This window comes from Anomaloglossus baeobatrachus, chromosome 10 (genome assembly GCF_048569485.1).
Source record: "Anomaloglossus baeobatrachus isolate aAnoBae1 chromosome 10, aAnoBae1.hap1, whole genome shotgun sequence".
Taxonomy (NCBI): Eukaryota; Metazoa; Chordata; class Amphibia; order Anura; family Aromobatidae; genus Anomaloglossus; species Anomaloglossus baeobatrachus.
Window position 1 is genome coordinate 122,882,232 of NC_134362.1, and position 21,783 is coordinate 122,904,014.

Here is a 21,783-nt window from a genome sequence, read left to right on the forward strand (position 1 = left end):
CGCGAGATTACTCTGTCCCCGTCGAGTAGACCGAGTACAGTGATACTCGTGCGAGTACCGAGTAGTAACAAGCATGCTCGCTCATCACTATTTATTAGTAAAATGGCTTACACTCCCCTTTTTTCCACTTTTTTCTTCACTACTTTTATAAAGAAATTTTTCCTTTCTTTATTCTTAATGCAATTTTATATAGCAACACCACCATTTTTTGCCACGAACATAATTTTTCTTGTCCGTCATCCCGTTCACCCTTACAGGGTTGTGGACAGATGCACTTGTCACTACACTTCTAAGACTCAATACAGGGTCTGGAGCTCAATGCTCCCTTTTTGTTTTTTTTTTCTTCTTTTTTTTCTTTTTTTCATTTTGTCCTTCTTCTTCTTCTTTTTCTGATTTTTGTCTCAAAAAGCTGATGAAATTTGAAACACTATACCCCAGTGATTTTATAAATGTTTCTCAATATATCACTTGAGAACTTTTATGGCCGGTATTGTAACAGTTGACCATCCCGGCAGTATTTGAAATACAGCAGTCAGTCCTCTGACGTAGCTCCATATGTGTATATATAGAGGTTCTTCCTCCTTTGATTGCATACTGTTCTTTTTTTGCCCTGATGAAGGAGACAGTGATCTCTGAAACACATTGACCGGAAAAAAGAATAAAGAGATGAAATAATTAACATCAGTTTCCTTTGGTGACAGCGCGGCACGCACCCGATTTTCCTCCTATACGTTATTGCTCTTCTACTAGGGGCTGCGGCTGTTAGGTTCTTAGTGCGTCCGTGCGTGCATTTAAAAACCGCACGTGTGTGCCTGTCGGTGGCAGCGTACAGGTGCACTTGTGTGCGTTTTTACCAAACTCTTATATAACGCACAAGTGTAGTGTATAATACACGTCAGTCAGCAGTGGCTGATAGTGTCAGAGTTCTCGTCATTAATTTTTGCTCCTAAAACCTGTGTTAGGTTCTTAGTGCGTCCGTGCTTGCATTTAAAAACCGCACGTGTGTGCCTGTCGGTGGCAGCGTACAGGTGCACTTGTGTGCGTTTTTACCAAACTATTATATAACGCACAAGTGTAGTGTATAATACACGTCAGTCAGCAGTGGCTGATAGTGTCAGAGTTCTCGTCATTAATTTTTGCTCCTAAAACCTGTGTTAGGTTCTTAGTGCGTCCGTGCTTGCATTTAAAAACCGCACGTGTGTGCCTGTCGGTGGCAGCGTACAGGTGCACTTGTGTGCGTTTTTACCAAACTATTATATAACGCACAAGTGTAGTGTATAATACACGTCAGTCAGCAGTGGCTGATAGTGTCAGAGTTCTCGTCATTAATTTTTGCTCCTAAAACCTGTGTTAGGTTCTTAGTGCGTCCGTGCTTGCATTTAAAAACCGCACGTGTGTGCCTGTCGGTGGCAGCGTACAGGTGCACTTGTGTGCGTTTTTACCAAACTATTATATAACGCACAAGTGTAGTGTATAATACACGTCAGTCAGCAGTGGCTGATAGTGTCAGAGTTCTCGTCATTAATTTTTGCTCCTAAAACCTGTGTTAGGTTCTTAGTGCGTCTGTGCTTGCATTTAAAAACCGCACGTGTGTGCCTGTCGGTGGCAGCGTACAGGTGCACTTGTGTGAGTTTTTACCAAACTATTATATAACGCACAAGTGTAGTGTATAATACACGTCAGTCAGCAGTGGCTGATAGTGTCAGAGTTCTCGTCATTAATTTTTGCTCCTAAAACCTGTGTTAGGTTCTTAGTGCGTCCGTGCTTGCATTTAAAAACCGCACGTGTGTGCCTGTCGGTGGCAGCGTACAGGTGCACTTGTGTGCGTTTTTACCAAACTATTATATAACGCACAAGTGTAGTGTATAATACACGTCAGTCAGCAGTGGCTGATAGTGTCAGAGTTCTCGTCATTAATTTTTGCTCCTAAAACCTGTGTTAGGTTCTTAGTGCGTCCGTGCTTGCATTTAAAAACCGCACGTGTGTGCCTGTCGGTGGCAGCGTACAGGTGCACTTGTGTGCGTTTTTACCAAACTATTATATAACGCACAAGTGTAGTGTATAATACACGTCAGTCAGCAGTGGCTGATAGTGTCAGAGTTCTCATCATTAATTTTTGCTCCTAAAACCTGTTAGGTTCTTAGTGCGTCCGTGCTTGCATTTAAAAACCGCACGTGTGTGCCTGTCGGTGGCAGCGTACAGGTGCACAATTTGCACAAACTTTGATATAACGCCCAAGTCTAGTGAATACACGTCAGCACAGCATTGCAAAATGCGCAAGGGCGTTGGCAAGGAACAAGGAAGTGGACGTGATGGTGGTGCAGGCAGAGGCCGAGGTCGTGGGCAAGCAATAATTTTGCCACAACAAAGGGCCACATCTAGTCGCTCGCACGTCCTGTCCCAAATTCTTGGGGACCGCAGCAGTACACCGCTCTTGAACCAAGACCAGTGTCAACAGGTTGTTAGTTGGATAGCGGATAATGCTTCCAGTCAGATTGGCACCACCACAAACACTCTGTCTTCCACACGGTCAAGTGTCAGTAGCCGTGATACTGCACCGCACATTTCAGAACCTGATCCTCCTTCCTACCACAAGGCTGAGTACACGTCCTCGGACATTAATGATCCCACACTTGGACACTCGGAAGAGCTGTTCACGTTTCCATTCGCACATTCTGGCCTCTCGCCAGCTCATGTTGAAGTGGGTCATGAGGAGATCGTATGTACAGATGGCCAAATATTTGAGCAGCCACGTTCTCACGAAGTTGGCAACGTGTCTCAACAAGGGGTGGACGATGATGAGACACAATTGTCAGGAAGTCAGGAGGAGGAGCAGGGTGCGGAAGAGGAAGACGACGTGGTGGATGATCCAGTAACTGACCCAACCTGGCAGGAGGATATGCAGAGCGAGGACAGCAGTGCACACGGGGAGGGAGGCGTAGCATCCCAACAGGCAGTAAGAAGCAGGGTGGTGGCTCCAGGCAGAAGTCAGGCAACCGTTCCCCGCAACAACAACACGACACAAGGTGCCTGTACAAATGTTAGGTCTTCCCGAGTCTGGCAGTTTTTTAAGTTGGATCCAGATGATTCTAAAAAGGCCATTTGCAACACCTGCCGTGCCAGCATCAGCAGGGGTACCAAAACTAGCAGCCTGACCACCACCAGCATGATCAGGCACATGTCAGCCAAGCACCCGACTTTGTGGGAAGTACAACAGAGTCGAGGAGCAGTGCTTGCTAATGTCACTGCTACGTCTTCGCTGGTTGTGCATGCGAGCCAATCCCCTGTCCATGCTGCCTGCGAACAAGCCTCCTCCGGTCCTGCACCTGCAGTTGCCTACTCAGAAATAACACCATCATCAAGCACGTCCTTGTCCCAGCGCAGCGTTCAGTTATCCATTCAGCAAACCTTTGAACGCAGGCGCAAATACACTGCCAACACCCCACATGCCACAGTTCTAAATGCTAACATTTCGCGACTGCTTGCGCTGGAAATGTTGCCTTTTAGGCTGGTGGAGACAGAAGCATTCCGCGACCTGATGGCGGCAGCTGTCCCACGTTACTCGGTCCCCAGCCGCCACTATTTCGCCCGGTGTGCCGTCCCCGCGTTGCATAACCACGTGTCACAAAACATCACACGTGCCCTGAACAACGCTGTTTCACCCAAAGTCCACCTAACCACAGACACGTGGACAAGTGCTTGTGGGCAAGGCCGCTACATCTCGTTGACGGCACACTGGGTTAATATTGTGGAAGCTGGGACCCAGTCTGAGCGAGGGATGGAACACGTCCTTCCCACACCAAGGTTTGCAGGCCCTACCTCAGTCAGTGTTTCACCCACACTCTACAGCTCCGGAATGTCATGCTCTTCAGCCTCCTCCTCCTCCTGCGCATCCTCATCCACTGTACCCTCCACACCAGTCCCAAGCTGGAAGCACTGCAGCACTGCCTCGGCGAAGCGGCAACAGGCTGTGCTGAAGCTAATCTGCATAGGTGACAAACCCCACAATGCAGAAGAGCTGTGGACAGCTCTGAAACAGCAGGCAGATCACTGGCTCACACCTCTGAACCTAAAGCCAGGAAAGGTCGTGTGTGACAATGGCTGGAACCTGGTGGCGGCTTTGAGGCGAGGCCAGCTGACACATGTTCCATGCGTGGCCCATGTGCTCAACCTCGTGGTTCAGCGGTTTCTAAAGTCATACCCAGAGCTGTCTGATCTGCTGGTAAAAGTTCGCCGCCTGTCTGCACATTTTCGAAAGTCACCTACTGCTTCAGCCGGCCTTGCCGGCTTTCAGCGCAGTTTGCATCTTCCGGCTCACAGACTGGTGTGTGATGTCCCCACGCGTTGGAATTCAACTCTGCACATGTTGGTCAGGATATGTGAGCAGAAGAGGGCAGTTGTTGAGTACCTGCATCACCTAAGCCGTCGGGAAATGGGTCAAACTCCACACATAACACCTGAGGAGTGGAGATGGATGTCCGACCTATGTACCATCCTCCAAAACTTTGAGGACTCCACCAAGATGGTGAGTGGTGATGACGCCATTATTAGCGTCACCATACCGCTACTCTGCCTTCTAAAACGGTCTCTGCTCAAAACCAAACATGATGCATTGCAGGCGGAGCGCGATGAGTTGCAGCAAGAAACAGTAGTGGGTGTGGGTGATAACACACAGCCCAGCCTCGTCTCATCACAACGTGCAGTGGAGGACTATGACGAGGAGGAGGATGAAGACATGGAGCAAATCTCCGGCCAAATTGAGGATATGACATGCACACCAGTCATATCCTCGGTTCAGCGTGGCTGGCCAGAGGACAGGGTAGATGAGGAGGAGGAGGAGGAGGAGGACGGACAGCATGTTCAGTCAACGTGTTGGTCAGGCTACTGAAGTCCTGGCTGTTAAGAGTCTGGCGCACATGGCTGACTTTATGGTAAGCTGCCTGTCTCGTGACCCTCGCGTTAAGAACATCTTGGCCGACAATCATTACTGGTTGGTAACACTGTTAGACACACGCTACAAGGAGAACTTTATGTCTCTTATTCCCGAGGCGGAGAGGTCAACCAAAATGCAGCAGTTCCGGAAGGCCATAGTCACGGAAGTAGGCAAAGCATTCCCCTCACAAAACGCTAGCGGCATAGGTCAGGAATCAGTGGACAACCAAGGCGTACAGCCGAGAGAGGCACAAGTCCAATCCGCCAGAGGTAGGGGAACAGTCTTTAAGATGTGGGACAGTTTTCTCAGCCCCTCACGTACCACAGCCCCTGAGGTGCGGGGTAGTGCCACAAGAAATCCTAAGTTTGCCCAGATGCTCAAGGAGTACCTTGCAGATCGAACAACTGTACTCCGACATTCCTCTGTGCCTTACAATTATTGGGTATCCAAGGTGGACACGTGGCATGAATTGGCTCTCTACGCCTTGGAAGTCCTGGCCTGCCCTGCCGCTAGCGTTTTGTCAGAGCGTGTTTTTAGTGCCGCAGGTGGAATCATTACAGATAAACGCACCCGCCTGTCAACTGAAAATGCTGACAGGCTGACTCTGATCAAGATGAACAAGGGTTGGATTGGGCCAGACTTCACCACACCACCAGCAAATGAGAGCGGAATTTAAAGTTTGTAACGGGAATTTGCCATGTACCTCCAGTCACCCATGGGTACACACTTCTGGACTTTGGATAATCGCTGGACTGCTCCTCCTTCTCCTCATGCGCCACCATGATGACCGTTACAAGAGTTAGGCCTTTGTTTCAGGTATACCCCCAGTGGTAAATTTTTTCGCCCATTCTTTGCAGAATGGACATTACAACGACAGGAGACCCGCTCCTTTGCAATGGGAACAATGTTTTGAGGCCCTCATGCACGTCTCTATGCAGGGACAACGTGGAGCCTCCCAATTTTTGGCTGCCCTGCCAAAGGGCTATACTATAATACACCCACTTCCTGACAATGGACACTTAATGTTTTGAGGCCCTCATGCACGTCTCTATCCAGGGACAACGTGGAGCCTCCCAATTTTTGGCTGCCCTGCCAAAGGGCTATACTACAAAAGACCCACTTCCTGACAATGGACACTTAATGTTTTGAGGCCCTCATGCACGTCTCTATCCAGGGACAACGTGGAGCCTCCCAATTTTTGGCTGCCCTGCCTAAGGGCTATACTATAATACACCCACTTCCTGACAATGGACACTTAATGTTTTGAGGCCCTCATGCACGTCTCTATCCAGGGACAACGTGGAGCCTCCCAATTTTTGGCTGCCCTGCCAAAGGGCTATACTATAATACACCCACTTCCTGACAATGGACACTTAATGTTTTGAGGCCCTCATGCACGTCTCTATCCAGGGACAACGTGGAGCCTCCCAATTTTTGGCTGCCCTGCCAAAGGGCTATACTACAAAAGACCCACTTCCTTCCAATGGGCACTTCAGGTTTACAGGCCCTCATGCACGTCTCTATCCAGGGACAACGTGGAGCCTCCCAATTTTTGGCTGCCCTGCCTAAGGGCTATACTATAATACACCCACTTCCTGACAATGGACACTTAATGTTTTGAGGCCCTCATGCATGTCTCTATCCAGGGACAACGTGGAGCCTCCCAATTTTTGGCTGCCCTGCCAAAGGGCTATACTACAAAAGACCCACTTCCTTCCAATGGGCACTTCAGGTTTACAGGCCCTCATGCACGTCTCTATCCAGGGACAACGTGGAGCCTCCCAATTTTTGGCTGCCCTGCCAAAGGGCTATACTACAAAAGACCCACTTCCTTCCAATGGGCACTTCAGGTTTACAGGCCCTCATGCAAGTCTCTATCCAGGGACAACGTGGAGCCTCCCAATTTTTGGCTGCCCTGCCTAAGGGCTATACTATAATACACCCACTTCCTGACACTGGACACTTAATGTTTTGAGGCCCTCATGCACGTCTCTATCCAGGGACAACGTGGAGCCTCCCAATTTTTGGCTGCCCTGCCTAAGGGCTATACTACAATAGACCCACTTCCTTACAATGGGCACTTCAGGTTTACAGGCCATCATGCACGTCTGTATGCAGGGGCATTGGTGAACCTCACAATTTTGGACTGCCCTGGCAAAGGAAAATACTACAAAGACTCAGTTCCTCAAAATGGGCACATTAGACTCAGAGGCCTTTATGTACGTCTCTTCTCAGGGACATCGGAGTGCCACACAATGTTTTACGTAAAATCTTTCATGTATTGATCTCAAAAAGTAACATACATTAGCTCTATCTCACTATTGGGTATGTGCCCTTAACATTTCCGCTATGAAAAATCATTTTGGTGTCATTTTGGAAGGTTTTTTTGGTGAGTCCGTAAAAATGGCGTAAAACGCGGACAAAATTATTCAAAGCTGTGACTTTTGAGTGATAAATGCTTCAAGGGGTCTTCCCCATGCTGTTGCCATGTCATTTGAGCACTCTTCGGAGACTTTTGTGCCATTTTTAGGGTTTCTACATGCTGCCGGTGGTCATTTCACAAAAATACTCGGGTCTCCCATAGGATAACATTGGGCTCGGTGCTCGGGCCGAGTACACGAGTATCTTGGGAGGCTCGGCCCGAGCTTCGAGCACCCGAGCTTTTTAGTACTCGCTCATCACTACTAATAAACCTAAAAAATAAAAATAAATTGAATAAAAATCATGAATGTTGTGTTATAACAGGAAATTCGGTGTAAGAATGAATATCCGGGATGAGAGTTCAGCGAATGAGTTATAGAAATTGTTACAAAAAGGAGTGTGTACGGTTTATGCGTAAATTTTCAGAATGCGTACATGAAAATTATATGTATGTGAGAATGTCCCCCATGCTTTGTAAAAAGTTATTTATGAAAATGTAAATAAAATATATAAAAATGCCTAATTATTTATAATTTATGAGAAAGATATATATGTATGGAAGAATGTTATAAGGTGTCCAAGAACCATAAAGAAAAAGGGTGCATATATAATGTTAGAGGTCTAGAGTTCCACCAGGCTATATCACCCCTAAAAAAATAGAAAGAAGACCTTACTACCTGTGTACCCCAAAAAAAGCTATATTTCTTAGCCAGGATTATGGTGGAGATATGCACAAGTGAAATAAGAATATAAAGTAATACAATAAGATTATAAAACCAATATGTGTGCATTCATGCACCACCCGGTACGCTACCCTTGCCAAATTGCTCACTCTAGATCCCCACACGATCCATGAAGCCGTTCCCCCGGTCACACCGCCTGCTGCCGGTTCCCACTCATCCCTGGGGGAGTTAGGCGAGTGGTATCGAGAGCTACATGTCGGCACTGATGATACCCCCATACACCACAAGGAAGGGGTATACCGGGTGGTACAGGAGTATGAGCGGGTTTTTAGCAAGCACCCTCTAGATTTTGGGCAGATTAAAGGGGTTCAACACCACATCCCTACCGGTACACACTCCCCTATTAAAGAGAGATACAGGCCTATTCCCCCTGCGCACTACCAATGCGCCAAAGACATATTGAGGAACATGAAGGAGGCAGGGGTTATTAGGGACAGCTGTAGTCCCTGGGCCGCTCCGTTGGTGCTGGTTAAGAAGAAGGATGGCACCATGCGGATGTGTGTGGATTACCGGAAGATTAACCAGATAACGCATAAGGATGCTTACCCTCTGCCCCGCATCAAAGAGTCCCTGGCCTCGCTGAGAACCGCTAACTACTTCTCCACCCTTGACCTCACCAGCGGGTACTGGCAGGTGGCCGTGGCACCGGAAGACCGAGAGAAGACTGCCTATGGGACCGTTTTGCTGTACTTGGATGATGTGATTGTGTACTCACAGACGTATGAAGCCCACCTGGAGCACCTAGCCGAGGTGTTCGCGTCCCTTGCCAAGTATGGGATGAAGTTGAAGCCCTCAAAGTGTCATCTGCTGAAACCCAGAGTGCAGTACCTAGGACATGTGGTTGGTGCGGAAGGTGTCGCCCCCAACCCCGAGAAGATCACCGCCATCCAAGACTGGCCGAGACCGACCACAGTGAGGGAAGTGAGGCAGTTTCTGGGCCTGGTGGGATATTACCGTCGCTTCATTAAGGGGTACACAAAGATGGCTGCCCCCATGCAAGACCTCCTCGTAGGACAGACCAAGGGTGGTAGATCCCTAGTAGCCCCATTGGTGTGGGAAGAAAAGCATGAGGAATCCTTCCGCCAGCTGAGAACAGCCCTGACCAGAGAGGAAATCCTAGCGTACCCTGACTACAGCCGCCCATTCATCCTCTACACCGACGCCAGCAATGTGGGCTTGGGGGCTGTTCTATCCCAGGTCCAAGACAGAAGGGAAAAGGTAATAGCTTATGCTAGCCGAAAACTCCGACCGACTGAGAGGAACCCTGAGAACTACATCTCCTTCAAGCTTGAGCTCTTGGCACTGGTGTGGGCTATCACCGAGCGGTTCCGCCATTACCTGGCAGCAGCCAAGTTCACCGCGTACACAGACAATAACCTGCTGACCCATCTAGATACGGCCAAGCTGGGCGCGTTGGAGCAGCGGTGGGTGACCAGGTTAGCCAACTACGATTTCACCATCAAGTACCGGGCCGGCCGTACCAACGTCAATGCCAATGCACTCTCCCGGATGCCCCACCTGTCGGAAGAGGGGCCAGAGGATGATGACCTCGAAGAGATCGAGTTGCCTGCATTTCACCGGCCATTCACTGAGAAGGTGCACGTCTACCAACAACGGGTGAACCTGGATCCGCTGCCCCGACAGGACTGGCAGGAAGCTCAGGACCAGGCACCTGCTGTCCGCCTGGTCAAGACTCTAGTGGAACAGGGTTCTGCTGGGATAGACCCTGCTGCCCCTGCCGAAGCCCAACGTCTGTGGCAAGAACGGACCCGGCTATACCTACACCAGGGGAAGTTGTATCGCGAGCTGATTAATCCAAAGACTCACGAGAAGATCCGCCAGCTGGTGATTCCCCAGGCTAACGTGCCCACCGTCCTGCAAGCATACCATGATGGTGCAGTGCACTTCGGGTGGAAGAAGCTAGAGATGTTGTTAAGAGAGCGGTTCTATTGGAGTGGAATGCGGGAATCTGTGGAGGCCTGGTGCCGAGAATGTGGCCCTTGCGCATTGAGAAGGAAGGACGAGGCCAGCCAGAAGGCACCCCTACACCCGATCATTACACACCAACCGCTGGAGCTGGTTGCCCTTGACCATGTAAAGCTCACCCCCAGCCGAAGTGGGTACACCTACGCTCTGACCATCGTAGACCACTACTCGAGGTTCCTGGTGGTTGTCCCAGTTAAGGACTTAACCGGCCGCACCGCTGCTAAGGCTTTCCAGGCTTATTTCTGTTGACCGCATTGGTACCCGGAGAGGGTGCTTACCGACCAGGAGAGGCTGATTTGGGAGGATGGGCCTGGAGGAAAGGGATGGCCTAGGCCCGCCACTACCGTAACCGGTGGCGATCCTCCGGGGGTTCAGGGGTCCCCTTGGACGTGGGCCCCCTGAAAGAGACAGAACCCGCTCGGGCAACTTGGTGCTGGACTGGGGTCAAGGGGTGCTGCCCGCTTCTTAGGGGCAGCATCAGGGCCAGGTTGTTTGGGTGGGAGAAGAGCGGAAGCTGTACCGTTGTAAAATGTTTATGATGCTTTTACATGTTTTACCGTTTTATTCTTTTTCAGTTGTGAAAATAAAACCGGTGATGGACGGGCAGCCCGCGGACGGTCTGCATTTTGCTATAGGGGAATGTGGCGCCCTGGACAAGCCAGGTCGTCACAGGTACTACACCAACACACTCTACACTCCGGCTAGGCACACCGAAGCTAAACACAAATCCTAGTTGCCTTCCTCCAGGGGCTGATGTCCACACCAGGGGGTGGGCCAGGCGGTTGATCCCACCCACCGAGGAGTTCACAGTCCTGGAGGCGGGAAAAGGAGTCAGATTAGAGATCAGTTTTGGAGTTAGAGAAGTGAAGAGGAGAGGAGACTGACCGTGTCCGGGTGTGTGGCCCGAGCACTCAGCAAGGTTGGCAGAGGGTGGTGACCTTCTGCAGGAGAGGCTGATTGGAGTGAACCGTACGGACCGGGGATGGGCGGTGGCCCGCCGGTACCAGATCGGGGAGTGAAGAGAAGCCAGCACCATCCGGCAGGGCCTACGGACCCCGACCAGGCTAGGAGTCGCCGTAAAACCGGTCAAATCCGTTAGCGACAGGAACCTCCAGGGTTTCCCAGCAGTCAAGACCCGATTGAAGGCAACAGCTCACACCGTAGAGGGAAGCACAGTCACCGCCAAGGCTACAATTCCCAGGGCCAGAGCCTGCGGGCAAAAGGGGCTCCCTCAGCATCCATCCAAGCTGGGGAGCGGGTTACCGGTGGGAAGCCCGCTAGATTTTGGGGGAATAAAAGGGGTCCAACACCACATCCCCACAGGTGCACACCCACCCATCAAAGAGAGCTATAAGCCAATACCACCTTCACATTGCCAGTGTACCAAGGACATGTTGAGCAACATGAAGGCGGCTGGGGTTATCCGTGACAGTTGTAGCCTTTGGGCAGCTCTGTTGATCCTGTTAAAAAAGAAGGACGGCACCACTCCCCGTATTGAGGAATTGCTAGCTGCATTGAGAACTGCAAATTATTTTTCTACCCTTGATCTCACTAGTCACTATTGGCAAGTGTCCGTTGCTGAGGCAGACCGGGAGAAGACCGCCTTCGCCACCCCTATGGGTCTCTGCGAGTTCAAAAGCATGCCCTTCGAGCTGTGCAATGCGCCAGGAACCTTCCAGAGGCTGATGGAATGCTGCTTGGGACAAGATTTTAGGGTGTATAAAAAGGGAGATTAGATCCCGTGATCCCAACGTATTGTTACACCTCTATAAATCACTTGTAAGGCTACATCTGGAATATGGGAACCAGTTTTGGGCTCCACATTTTAAAAAGGACATTCAGAAGTTAGAGTCAGTTCAAAGGTGGGCAACTAGACTACTACAAGGAATGGAAGGCCTCCCATATGATGACAAGTTGAAAAAGTTATTAAGTGATTATTGGCTGCAATGGGGCTTTCTGGCTGGTGCCAGCCTCTCTTCTTAGCACACAGGAACCACAATCCCTACACCATGCTTCAATGGATTCTCTCATCCCAGCCCAGTAAAACTACATATTTTACACAGTCATAAGCAGCCAAAAGGGATCTATTCTATTCAATTGCAAATGATCTAGATAAGACTGAGAATAAGATACTGCACGGGACATAGCAGAGTTGGTCAAGTTGAGTGGAGATGAGTTTGCTATTTGGCACAGCTTTTTGCATCAATAAAGCAAGTAAAAGGTGTGAAAGATAAAAAAAAGGGTGAAAGTGTGAAAAGTGAATTGGCCAAATTGAGGTGCATATAAAGTTTTTGCTTTCTTTCAATTCACTAATGGGGCTCATTTGAATCAGGTGAATTGAGTTCTGCTTTTGGAAACTGGGTTAAGAAGGGGTGCACCGGTCCTGGAGGTACTGCAATACCAGGTCAATGCGTGGAGTGGACAGAGCAAGATTTTTTCCATCTCCTTGTTCTAAAAATCCATTTAATATATGGTCCCCAGAGAGGGGACGTATCAGATATTAAACTGATAAGAACAGATTTAATTTTTTTTTTTTCTGTTTATCAGTAGGACTTCAAAATAACAAAGGTGATCGCCTCCCGTTGCCTGGGAACCGTCCAGGCACAAGAGGGCTATGTGTCACCAGAAGGCGCACACACTTCCTCAAGGCCGGCAGACGTGCAATCCCAGGCACCTTCCAGTACCGACCAAGGTAGCGTCCTCCGAAACTACACTTGATCTTAGCCAAAAGGCCGAGAAGCTATAACCCGAATTGGTTACGGCCTTGAGTGGCACCCTGGCCTATACCGGACACATCTTAGGGAGAGGGAGACAAACCCACGCCTACAGAAGACATTTTGTCACCCAAGCCAACCCTTGAAAAGGCTGTTTTGCAGAGCAAAAACAAGAAGAATGGTGCTTTTTGCAGCCGCCGCCCACTGCAATGAATCTGAATAACTCCTCCTTTTGGACACAAGCACCTCCCCTCCCCCTTGCAGTCTTTCCAATTCATGATACAAAAAGACGGACGGACAGGACAGGACAGGACAGGCTGCCTGACTTTCCGTCACTGCCACCCTTTGCCATCCTTGTCCGTAGAAAGCCCTTTCATCATCCCCAAACCCTAATCTTTTCCCTTCCCTTCCCAGATGCGTCTCACTCCCTTTCATTAGGAAGTGAGCGCAGCCTTTTCTCCGTTCTGCACATGCGCGACGTTAAACACAAATGCGCAGGCGTGCGTTCCATTACCCTCACTGCATTCCACTCCCATACAGGAAGTGGGCGCAGCTATTACTACGGTCGCACATAAAAGAACCCACGGCCACCACTGCACATAGCTGACTCCACCACAGGACACCCACTTCTACACCAACGCAGGTAAGACAGGATCGGCACCTCTATGCTCCCGTTACAATCAGGCTCAGTCACCATGTGATAACGCTCTCAACTCTTTAGTTGCAGGCTCCCCTTGCTTCACCTCCACTGGCTGTGCTGCCATTTCCTCTCCCACCTGGAAGGTATACTTTATTCCACTATTTTCCTGTTTCTCTCTTCCCCCTTTTCCCATAACCTACTTTTATCTGCATTTGTGGGGTATCTATATGCTATTTACATCATAGTTTTATTCATTAATATGGAAGGGAAGAGTGCCCATGAGAGTGTTGAACTGCGGAGAGCAAGAGATTAAGCTGCTCCGATTTGCCACCATTGATAAGCTGTTCTCAGTAGATACACTTGCTATCCAAACAGCAGCATCCACCATTGCTTCAGCCCACCCATTCAGTGACAGCTCACCAAGTCAGCCATAGGAGTGGTGTAAGGAATTACACGTAGGCACTGACTCCACACCTTCACATCACAAGAAGGGGGTCTACAGGCTAGTGCAAGAATACGAGCAAGTCTTCAGCAAACATCCGCTAGACTTTTGAAGAATAAAAGGGGTCAAACACTACATCCCCACAAGTGCACACCCACCCATCAAAGAGAGATATAAGCCAAAACTACCTGCACATTACCAGTGTACCAAGGACATGTTGAGCAACATGAAGGAGGCTGGGGTTATCCGTGACAGTTGTAGCCTCTGGGCAGCTCCGTTGGTCCTGTTAAAGAAGAAGGACAGCACCACTCCCCTGTATTGAGGAATAGCTAGCTGCATTGAGAACTGCAAATTATTTTTCTACCCTTGATCTCACTAGTCGCTATTGGCAAGTGTCCGTTGCTGAGGCAGACCGGGAGAAGACCGCCTTTGCCACCCCGATGGGTCTCTGCGAGTTCAAAAGCATGCCCTTCGAGCTGTGCAATTTGCCAGGAACCTTCCAGAGGCTGATGGAATGCTGCTTGGGACACCGAAACTTTGAAACGGTACTGCTATACCTTTATGATGTTATTGTTTATTCTAAAGCAAACAAGATTTTAGGGTGTATAAAAAGGGAGATTAGATCCGGTGATCCCAACGTATTGTTACCCCTCTATAAATCACTTGTAAGGCCACATCTGGAATATGGGGTAAAGTCCTGAGCAGGTTGATAACCATTGGTTTGAGCATGGTAGGGTGTAGTGCGCATCTTCCTGCATCGGTAAAAGCTGCAGAAGTCCTTGAAGATTTCCGCTTCAAAGGCTGTGCCTTGATCTGTGAGGACTCTCTCTGAGTAGCCATGAGGTCTGCATAAGTGTGCTTGGAAGACCTTCGCTGCAGTATGGGCCATTAGATCTTTGACTTGTACCACAACCATAAATCTCGAGTAGTTGTCTACCATCGTAAGTGCATACGTGAGCTCGCCTCGATATTCTGCAACAAAACTCCCTTTTTCGATTTCAGTTTCAGCAAACACTCCTCTTCCTGTAGAAAATATTTATCATTACCTAAGACAGTCATTCTAATGCATGACAATATTAAGGCAATTTAGTTAAAACTTGTTTTAACTCACCTTTAAGGGGATTGATGTATTTCATGGTCAATCCAGGTTTGTCAGTGATGGCACTGACATAATGTATGGCGTCTTTTTCGGGCGTTATCCTTTGCCTTTTCATTGTGAAAATCCAGTTGCCTATATCAAAGCAAATTCTACTACTTGTAAAGTATGCAGAAAATGAAATGTAGAACATATAACATCAACTGCTTAGGAACGCATCATAGGTTAGTACTTAAAAGGATATTGTCATGTTCTAGTCATAATGCAAGCTGGACATTTTTCATGTTACCCTGTAATCGCTGGCCTGTTCTAATGCTCACAAGCCAAGATATAGGCTCAGCTGCTAAGGCTTCCCTCTGCCTTCTGAATGAAACTTGAATATGTCTGGGTCACTGTGTATATAGCAGGTGCTCAGAAAAAATAAGAGTCAATTCAATAGAAATAGCTCTGGCACACTATAGTGATCAATAACGTAAGAAAAGAACTCTTGGAATGCTGAAAATTCTTTATTTGTGCAAAAGGATAATTCATCCAACGTTTCGACCTTGTTTTTAGGTCTTTATCAAGGATAAAGTTATCTAAGATCATAAAGGGTTACAAAACCATATAAACACGTAATTAGTACATAGTACAACATAACAGTACAATATATTGCTACTTGAGAGTACAATGGGTCAAATGACCATGATGCACATACAAAAAATTTTTCCAAAGCCATAGTGAAAACATTTGTACTGAGGAAAGAAAATTTCCACATGACCTATCTGGAGAAACATTCTGGATCAAACAACCAAAAATAGTCAAGCAGGTAAATACACACCTATATGGATAACAGGATGATATGTGTTCAATTGTATAGCGTCATTGCCATTAAGGTACAAATGGAAAACTTGCAATCCTATATAGTGAAGGAAATGAACACATATCATATCAAAGAACACAGGAACATGGGTGTGAGAAAAACCTCAATGTTTATACTTTGTTCTTTATAATGGTGTGAACATGTATATGTCTCAGTACCTTATGCACTTGAGAATTCTAGTGAGTAGATCATGAAAGCCTATTTCAGAACTGGAATCGGTAAATAATTGTAGGTGGAATCTAAATGAAAAGATGGTACAAGTGTTATCATGACACGTGGGCTATAACACAATGGACCGTGTGACAAAGAAGAAAGGAGAGAAAGAAGAGGAAGAAAATGCAACTACCTGTAACATTACGTGATAGTCACTGGTAAGTATCACTTGACAATTCAAGTGAAAAAGGATTCCTTTATTAAAGGGTTCTCAGTCGCCTCAGGATCATGAAATACTAGGGTAAATGATATGAGAATGGGTAAGAAGCACCACTAAAGGAAATATGAGATGCAGGACATATATCTATAAACCCCTGAACTACATGATAGAAATAAAAAGAAGAAAAAAGAAAAAAAAGAAGAAAGAAGAAGAACACATAGAATGCGGAAAGAGAATGGGTACAACTACCTGAGTTACTGCAGGGAGGCCCCTGGTTGGTATTGTGAGGGTTAGTGGAATTCCTTCACTGAAGGGTTCTCAGTTGCCTCAGGTTCGTGAAAAATGCTATAGACAAATAATGCCCGGAGAAAAGGGGTTCATATACAGCGAATAATGGTAATACAAGGTACATGTGTCACATGTAATAGTATATATATATATATTGTACTAAGCTCTACACCAGAAATAGAAAGTAGTCCCTCTGCCTTCTGTCTAGGTGCCCTGAGTTATGTCCTGTAAACTGTCACAGCGACCCAGACACACATGTGTAGTAGGGGAATATCCCTGCTGAGATGCCAGTGCTAGAGCACTCGTTTGCTGTGGAGTTGAACGCTATGTGAGCAGTTCTTACCTTCAATGAGCAGAAGTCTCTTTTTTCAGATTTCAATATCTCTGTGGGTATCTGGCAGAAATATGGAATACTCTTTACTGCTAAGACCCTGTACACCACTCCCACTAAAGGGGGCTTTACACGCTGCGACATCGCTAATGCGGAGTCGTTGGGGTCACGGAATTTGTGACGCACATCCGGCCGCATTAGCGATGTTGCTGCGTGTGACACCGATGAGCGATTTTGCATCGCTGCAAAAACGTGCAAAATCGCTCATCGGTGACATGGGTCTCCATTCTCGATTATCGTTACTGCAGCAGTAACGATGTAGTTCGTCGCTCCTGCGGCAGCACACATCGCTCCGTGTGACACCGCAGAAACGAGGAACCTCTCCTTACCTGCCTCCCAGCCGCTATGAGGAAGGAAGGAGGTGGGCGGGATGTTCCGGCCACTCATCTCCGCCCCTCCGCTGCTATTGGGCGGTCGCTCAGTGACGTCGCTGTGACGCCGCACGGACCGCCCCCTTAGAAAGGAGGCGGTTCGCCGGTCACAGCGACGTCGCCGGGCAGGTAAGTATGTGTGACGGGTCTGGTCGGTGTTGTGCAGCATGGGCAGCGATTTGCCCGTGTCGCGCAACAGATGGGGGCGGGTATCCACACTAGCGATATCGGGACCGATATCGCAGTGTGTAAAGTAGCCTTTAATAAACTGTGTAAAGGATTTTAAGTAAAAATCCACAATAAACCAGCGCTAGATGGGTTTTTATAATTTTATTAATAGACCACAAATAAAAAATTTTTTGCTATCCTTGTTTCAAGACAGAGTATTTGATAATATACAATACACTGATTATTACTAAAACCAAGGACCACATAAAACAAGGACCACATAAAATAAAAAATGAAAGTAATGAGAATAAAATTCTTTTGTATAACCAATTAACTTCGAGGTGATACAATATTCACATTGATTTAGTTTTACCAGTCTAATGTAATGCCCCGGCCGGTGGCATATATTTTGTTTGGTTAATAATTTAGACTTATACAATGAAAGATGTACTATACCACCCCTGGCTAACTTACAAGTTTTAAGTTGTACAATATAAGTTTGCGACGTTATATTCATATATAGGAAGGCAAACAATATTGGCAATTTAGTGGCACCCACCATACGTAATCTTACAGCACCTAATAAGGGAGGATTATTTGGCCTGAAAGGTTTTTTTCCATGCAAAAGCTGTATAGTATGTAAGAATACAAAAAATATTTCACGGAAATCCTTCTTACAGGGGCAGTCAGAAGTCATGATTAGAGAATTTATTACATGTCAATCAAAGGGAGTAGTATATTGCATTCAATGTCCCTGTCAGAAAAAATACATTGGGAGAACTATTAGACCCCTATGGAAAAGGGTGGGTGAGCACATTAGAAGTGTTAAAAATAAATGTACTAAGCACCCCCTATCCAGACATTATGTGTTAAAACATGGAGGGTCCTTTAAAGGATCCCAAGTATGGGGCGTACAAAAAATAACTAAGGATTGGAGAGGTGGCGATTTCATTAAAAAAATGTCACGAGCAGAAAGCCAATGGATTTTTGAATTGAACACCTTGAAACCATATGGACTCAATAATGATATAGAACTGTTTGCTTTTAATTAATTTATATTTTTATAGGTAGAGGAGTAATAGGTACTGATAATAATACGGAGAGAAGGAAAAAAAAAAAAAAAAAAGCGATTGTCATGGAGATATATGTGTATATATGCATAATATATATTAAAATTGGTGCTTCACTTGCCCAAGGTTGATGTAGATATAAGGGGCTTTTCATATTATAGCAAATTTATATTACACCTTTATGATGTCCTTTTGTTAAATTTATTGTTGAAAAAAAGCATATGCATATATACACATTGTCTTCCCAGTATATGATGATACAAGCAAGGCTATATATAGGTCTTTTTAGAAAAACCTTTAGAAAAACCTTTGCACATAATTATATTATATGGCTATTATGAACGGTCTTTCACAAATTGATATATGTAGTGGTCATTGAATGTTGGTTGAATTTAAACATTGTTTAATTTTATGCAAATTATAACCAATTAAATATATGCATAAATAGTGCTCTAGGCAACAGCTGAGTTATCCTTGAGGAAGGGGGCCGTTACACGCCCCCGAAACGCGCGTCGGATCAGGACTCTGTTTTTGCCTACCTCACCTGTGCGGTGATAACCTGCCAAGTAATCTCTCCCTCGTGTGGAATCAACCGGCTTCCACTGGACACGGTACGGATTGCCTGCTGGAGAGGTTGAGAGGTTACCGCTGACATTTCCTTTGTCTGCAACCAGGATACATTGGTACCTCCAGCGGTTCTGCATTGCTCGTTTGGAAGCGGATCGGAGCCTTGTGTGGTGCTAACCTGCCAAGCAACTTCCTCCTGTGTGGAATCAGTCAGCTGACACTGGATACGGTCTGGACTGCCCGCTGGAGAGGCTGAGTAGTTACCGCTGATCTTATTGTTGTCCGCAGCCAACATCTTGGTGCTTTCAGTGGCTTCGTACTGCTTGATTTCGAAAGTACATTTGGGAGAATACGGGACCGGCTGGTTTGTGGCCTTGTGAAGTGTTATAAAGGCTCTGTAAAGAGGGATGTCGGTAACCATACATCTCCCCCAGAGCCAGCACTAGTCGCGGCCACTGGCCTCAAAACGTCCGCTCTGGAAGTCTAACAGGTCAATCCTGTACATAGCGGTTCCAGCCTAATCAACGGAGAAATCCGGGGTGTTTTTTGCGGTCAAATTGTTGTGAGGTTTATTCCCCCAGGCCCTGGGGGCGAATATAACGTCGCAAACTTATATTGTACAACTTAAAACTTGTAAGTTAGCCAGGGGTGGTATAGTACATCTTTCATTGTATAAGTCTAAATTATTAACCAAACAAAATATATGCCACCGGCCGGGGCATTACATTAGACTGGTAAAACTAAATCAATGTGAATATTGTATCACCTCGAAGTTAATTGGTTATACAAAAGAATTTTATTCTCATTACTTTCATTTTTTATTTTATGTGGTCCTTGTTTTATGTGGTCCTTGGTTTTAGTAATAATCAGTGTATTGTATATTATCAAATACTCTGTCTTGAAACAAGGATAGCAAAAATTTTTTTATTTGTGGTCTATTAATAAAATTATAAAAACCCATCTAGCGCTGGTTTATTGTGGATTTTTACTTAAAATCCTTTACACAGTTTATTAAAGGCTACTTTACACACTGCGATATCGGTCCCGATATCGCTAGTGTGGATACCCGCCCCCATCTGTTGCGCGACACGGGCAAATCGCTGCCCATGCTGCACAACACCGACCAGACCCGTCACACATACTTACCTGCCCGGCGACGTCGCTGTGACCGGCGAACCGCCTCCTTTCTAAGGGGGCGGTCCGTGCGGCGTCACAGCGACGTCACTGAGCGACCGCCCAATAGCAGCGGAGGGGCGGAGATGAGTGGCCGGAACATCCCGCCCACCTCCTTCCTTCCTCATAGCGGCTGGGAGGCAGGTAAGGAGAGGTTCCTCGTTTCTGCGGTGTCACACGGAGCGATGTGTGCTGCCGCAGGAGCGACGAACTACATCGTTACTGCTGCAGTAACGATAATCGAGAATGGAGACCCATGTCACCGATGAGCGATTTTGCACGTTTTTGCAGCGATGCAAAATCGCTCATCGGTGTCACACGCAGCAACATCGCTAATGCGGCCGGATGTGCGTCACAAATTCCGTGACCCCAACGACTCCGCATTAGCGATGTCGCAGCGTGTAAAGCCCCCTTTAGTGGGAGTGGTGTACAGGGTCTTAGCAGTAAAGAGTATTCCATATTTCTGCCAGATACCCACAGAGATATTGAAATCTGAAAAAAGAGACTTCTGCTCATTGAAGGTAAGAACTGCTCACATAGCGTTCAACTCCACAGCAAACGAGTGCTCTAGCACTGGCATCTCAGCAGGGATATTCCCCTACTACACATGTGTGTCTGGGTCCCTGTGACAGTTTACAGGACATAACTCAGGGCACCTAGACAGAAGGCAGAGGGACTACTTTCTATTTCTGGTGTAGAGCTTAGTACAATATATATATATATACTATTACATGTGACACATGTACCTTGTATTACCATTATTCGCTGTATATGAACCCCTTTTCTCCGGGCATTATTTGTCTATAGCATTTTTCACGAACCTGAGGCAACTGAGAACCCTTCAGTGAAGGAATTCCACTAACCCTCACAATACCAACCAGGGGCCTCCCTGCAGTAACTCAGGTAGTTGTACCCATTCTCTTTCCGCATTCTATGTGTTCTTCTTCTTTCTTCTTTTTTTTCTTTTTTCTTCTTTTTATTTCTATCATGTAGTTCAGGGGTTTATAGATATATGTCCTGCATCTCATATTTCCTTTAGTGGTGCTTCTTACCCATTCTCATATCATTTACCCTAGTATTTCATGATCATGAGGCGACTGAGAACCCTTTAATAAAGGAATCCTTTTTCACTTGAATTGTCAAGTGATACTTACCAGTGACTATCACGTAATGTTACAGGTAGTTGCATTTTCTTCCTCTTCTTTCTCTCCTTTCTTCTTTGTCACACGGTCCATTGTGTTATAGCCCACGTGTCATGATAACACTTGTACCATCTTTTCATTTAGATTCCACCTACAATTATTTACCGATTCCAGTTCTGAAATAGGCTTTCATGATCTACTCACTAGAATTCTCAAGTGCATAAGGTACTGAGACATATACATGTTCACACCATTATAAAGAACAAAGTATAAACATTGAGGTTTTTCTCACACCCATGTTCCTGTGTTCTTTGATATGATATGTGTTCATTTCCTTCACTATATAGGATTGCAAGTTTTCCATTTGTACCTTAATGGCAATGACGCTATACAATTGAACACA

General features: G+C 46.7%; 1 pseudogene; it reads right to left on the minus strand.

Moving 5' to 3' along the window:
* Positions 1-12,450: 12,450 nt before the first annotated feature.
* On the minus strand, positions 12,451-12,656 carry LOC142255535 (U2 spliceosomal RNA; annotated as a pseudogene).
* Between the last annotated feature and the right edge of the window lie 9,127 nt (positions 12,657-21,783).